Genomic DNA, 4867 nt, shown 5'->3' with positions numbered 1-4867 from the left:
GGGCCGGGTGTCGCGGCGCGGGGAGAAGCGGGGAGGCCTCGGGCCGCTTAGGGACACCGCAACGGGCACCCGCCGACACAGGCACCGCAGGGGAACGGAGCCCTCCCCGCCGCTCCCCGGCTCATGCCGACCGCCAGCGCAATCCTGGGCAACGCAGGGGCCCCCAAACACATCACCCCACTCGCCCTGAATCCAGATGCCATAAAATACGCCTAAATAGTTTTAACAGATCAATATACAGACTTATTTGGCAACGTAAAATTGCACAGGAATTACACCAAGCTTTAAACATTCATTAGCAGCTTCCTCTTAAATACATACGATTAAAACCATAGCATGTGAAAGCATAAAGGTATGTGTTAAGGCAAGAACACTCATTCAAATGAACTCTGCGGCTCCCCGGAACAGGGGACGCTAACGGCGAAGGAGCCCCGCGCCCTCCGTGCGGGGACAGAAGCAGCGTGCGCCGGGCTCCCGCCGGCAACCGGCCCCCCCCCTCTTCCCCTCCCCGAGGCCACACTGCCAGCCGGTCCCGCCGGCAAGTTCGCTTCACGTTTGGAAGCCGCTCGGATACAGCAGCGTAATGCCGGTGCCCGGCCCCGGTGCTCGGTGGCACACAGCTCTGCCGAGCCTGCAGAGCCCCCAGGTGGCACCTACTCGCCACCACCTGGCTCTCGGCCTGCTCCTCGCTGACCCCGGCCACCGAGGGCTGCCCGCCCTTCTCTCCGAAAGTGAGAAGCGAACGGTAATGATCTCTGCAGCTACCGGTGTAATATTCTTTTGGAACAAGGGGCTTACAAAACACAAGGATACTTAAAACCCTGGAGAACCTAAAAGGCCGCGGGGAGACAGTAGGCGTGGGGGGGAAAGGCAGGCTGTGCGGAGGAGCCTTCATCCCTCACAGGCTGCTGCTTGGCAGTGCCCCAGGTTTGGGAAGCAGCAGGAGGTGCAGAGGGCTCTCCAGCCCCATGCCCGTCCCTTCCAACCCAACTCTTCCCACCCCCAGATCCCGACCGTGACATCTTCCGGAGGAAGGGGAGGGTGAGAACAAACTTACCACCCCCGGGCAGAGACAGACTGGAGATTCTGCAGCCTTAAAACATTCTCCTCCGTTTTTCTCCCATATATGCCATGTACTGGATGATCATCTGGCCGTGTGATTCTATGAATATTCATATATTCGCCACTTAGAAATGCAGGAAGCAATTTGTATTAAAATATCAACACAATGACTTCCATTCTCTGTGCCCCTGAGGGACATAAATATGTACTTTTTCCCTTTGATGTATAAATAATACTTCACTTTAGAGGAAAGCACCCAGTGACATAGATCATTATACATTTCACGAGGAATGGCCTTTAACATATTTTAGTTACAAGGAATACCCGCCATCAACATACTGTGAAAAAATTGTTTCTCTTGAAGCGTTACTTTTTAACCAGTATTGGTACTCAGTACCAGTTCGTACAGCCGCAACACTGATAAGCATTGATTAGAAAACTGACTCAATCTAAAGAAGGTGGAAGCAATAATGCTACCAATTATTTGTACTGATGTGTAATTGTATCAAAATTAAAACTTAATATAAATTCAATTTAATTCAAATACAATACTTTTTATTTGCCTTCCGACCCAAGGTTTTAATGTTCACATTCATAGGCCTTTATTTGCAGCTAGAAATTTTGAGCGGAAGATGATATATCCACATAATCCATGACATAGAGTTTTGAAAGATACACAAAATACCATAAGATATTCCATTGGGTCCACAGCGACACGTCAGTTTCTCATGCACAAGCTGACTGTAAGCACACTCGTTGCCAGAAGTCACATCACAGCGGCCACTCCTCTGCATTACATCTTTGTGGGCTGACTGTCCTCTTTGAAAAACTTCATTTCCAGGCACCTGTAGAAAAATGACCAGAACATAAATTAAGTTTCCAGAAATTATGCCAGACAACATAGCAAGTACCCAAGGCCTCAGGGAAGGTATGCTTTGGTCCAAAATATACCGTGAGTCTGACCCAAAGGAGATTGCCCTGGGGAGCCAAAATTGTAATGAGTTGGACAATTCTGAAATTTCAAAAGAAACTCACACAGATAGCTCGGCTAAAAACGTTGTGAAAGAGATCAGTAACTATCACATCCTGTATTACAATAAAATTCCAAAAAGATTTAACCCCATGTTTCCCAGGTACATCACCTGTCACATTGGTCAGATTTGGAATCTTTAACCTACTCAGTTTTTAACTCGTCTTCATTTAACACTGATCAGAATGAACATGTACACTGGAAATACCAAGGCACGATGTTCTATTTCCATGAAACATTGTGTTTCACCTACTCCCAGAATCTCCAATCACTTTCTGAAGCTGCTTATTTAGTATCCTTTTGTCTCTGCCACTCCCTATAAATTCTTCCTGTTCACTGCAAAGACAGGAGTTAAAAAAAGCCATGCATTGCATATCCTTATCCTGTCATAGTCATACACAAAAAAAATGAAACAGAAAACAATGTGGTCAACAGTAAAAAAACACCACCAAAAAAAAAACCCCAAACAAACAAACTCTCTGGTTTTTAGAGATCTTTATGAGAAAAGATGACCAAGTGAGACTTTATAAACATTTTAAAACATTTGAAGAAATAGGAATCTGAAACCTGGTTCGGACAATTACAACAGTTTTCCATTTGCAACAAAGAAAATACTTCCAGGTTTTTCCTGCTTCAATCCCTAGTTACGGTTCTTTCCTTACAAATGTGCAAATGCAGCAAACATACTACACAAATGATACAAAAATGAAAAACTTCCAGCTTTGCTGTGACACAATGATACCTTCCTTGTACTTTACATAGAAGGTTGCGACACTACCACCTTCTGAGACTGTTACACCCTTTTTTCTACCACTTCTTCAAAAATAAAAGGTCTTCACCACCTAGGGAGCAACGGATCAGATGGCTAGCACAGAAATCAAGGAGCAGTCATAAACACCAATCATTTTGCTGGTGATTTCGTGAGCAGGGACTTCAGCAATCAGGACTTAAGTCCTGAAGACGCTTTCCCAATCATATTATCATCGTTGAACTTTCTATCAAGATAGATGAATTTATTTGTCTTGTGGATAAATACCCTTTCCTTAGAGAAGTCTTAGGTTTGTCGTGGAGTAGCGCAAGTAATAGGCAGGTAAACCCATGCACACAAAGTCATCAGTGAACTCCAGACTCTGACAGAGCACACAACACAACTGTAAATCTTTATGGTAACAGCCCTGACAGCTGATCTACCAACATCAATATGGTCAGCTACCAACCACGGCAATCAGGGAATTGCTAGTTGCCAGATGGCGGTGGCAACATTCTTCCGCATGCTTCAACATGACCATGAAAATGAAGAATTACATACGGGACATAAAAAAATTAAGAGGAATATAAAAACCAAATCACTTGAGCACAAACCCCTGAAAATAATCACACTTGTATGCTGTTTCCACAGCCTTCATGAATTGCTTTCCACCCGCTCCTTAAAGGAAAAATATTTGATACAGCAGACAGCTGTTGTGCGTTCAGGGATGTGAGAAAATGTATTCCATATTACTATTTAATGTATTATGCCTGTGTGAATAAAATCATTAAGCTTGCATGTCTTCTTTTGGTTTATTTATTCTTAAATTTACGCACACTGAATTAATTCACCACCACCCCCCAAACCGTACAAGCTCCTAGGGTGTTTCCCGACAAAGCATTTGACCCAGGATGGAGTTTTCGCTGGAATGGCTCCTTTAAATCAACATGCACGTGCTCAGCCTGCATCCACAGCCAGCAATTTATCCATGACAAATGCTATTGCTCAGCAATTCCATAGCCACAGAGAGAAGTCAGCAAACCTCCTTTCTTGCTCCAGCATTTTTTTTCCCCCCAACAAAATCCTACCCTCACCTAGACCACTGAATCCTTTCTACTGCTTCCAGATGACTTCCCAATACAGACAGCAATGCTCATGTGGAGTCAGTGATAAGGAGAAAACAACTGTGTCTCCTGAAACTAACATGGACAAGACAATTCCAGTTTCTCACTGACTTGTTCCTGGAGTCACCTGGAATCTAACTCAAGCCAATAAAAATTAATTAAAAGATTTTTGTTATCATGCGTGAAACATTTGGGTGAAGCTCTTGGGGAAGGCACTGTGTTCTTCCTACAGCTCTGCCTTCCAGAGCAGGCTTTGAAAGAGTATCCTACAGCGATGATCCTATGGCCAAGCCTCACCATTGCGCAGTGCTTGCTGTTATCAGTACGGCCCATCTTACAGATAACTGAATTTGCTGCCTCGTTCGCTGCCTGCTATATTTACCTCGCGGTAATTAAAATTATATAACATATACATTACGTAACATACCCTACAACAGGGACGATTTAGAACGTTTGCAGGAGGCTGCCACGGTGAAACCTCTCACCAAACAGTATCACCCACGAGGGGACCAGGGCGAGCGCGCAGGCTGACTCCCGGGAAGTCAAACCCTGTTTCTGCGGGAGCGCTCACAGCTACACCGCATTTCTTACTGCTGCTGACAACGTGGTCGCCGAGAACTGCTTCTGGCTAAGCGGGAAATAGCTAAAAGCTTTAGCTCGCCGTAAGGGACGATCGTCATCGGAGGAATTCTTACAAAAGCAGAAAGTTGACTGGGGGGGGGAAAGGAGGAAAAAAAAAGCTATTAAACGGGGAAATCGTGGCGGAAGGCGGCCTCTCCCGTCCCCGCTCCCGGCAGCGGGGCCTGGCCCTGCACAGCGCTGCCTCCCCCGGCCAGAGACCCGCGCTGGCCGCCGGGCAGGGCGGTACGGTCGGCGGGGGCCTGGGGCGTCGCAGAGGCGGCC

Source organism: Charadrius vociferus, unplaced genomic scaffold (assembly GCF_000708025.1).
Source record: "Charadrius vociferus isolate BGI_N301 unplaced genomic scaffold, ASM70802v2 scaffold325, whole genome shotgun sequence".
NCBI classification, from domain to species: domain Eukaryota; kingdom Metazoa; phylum Chordata; class Aves; order Charadriiformes; family Charadriidae; genus Charadrius; species Charadrius vociferus.
This window is presented reverse-complemented; position numbering follows the sequence as displayed.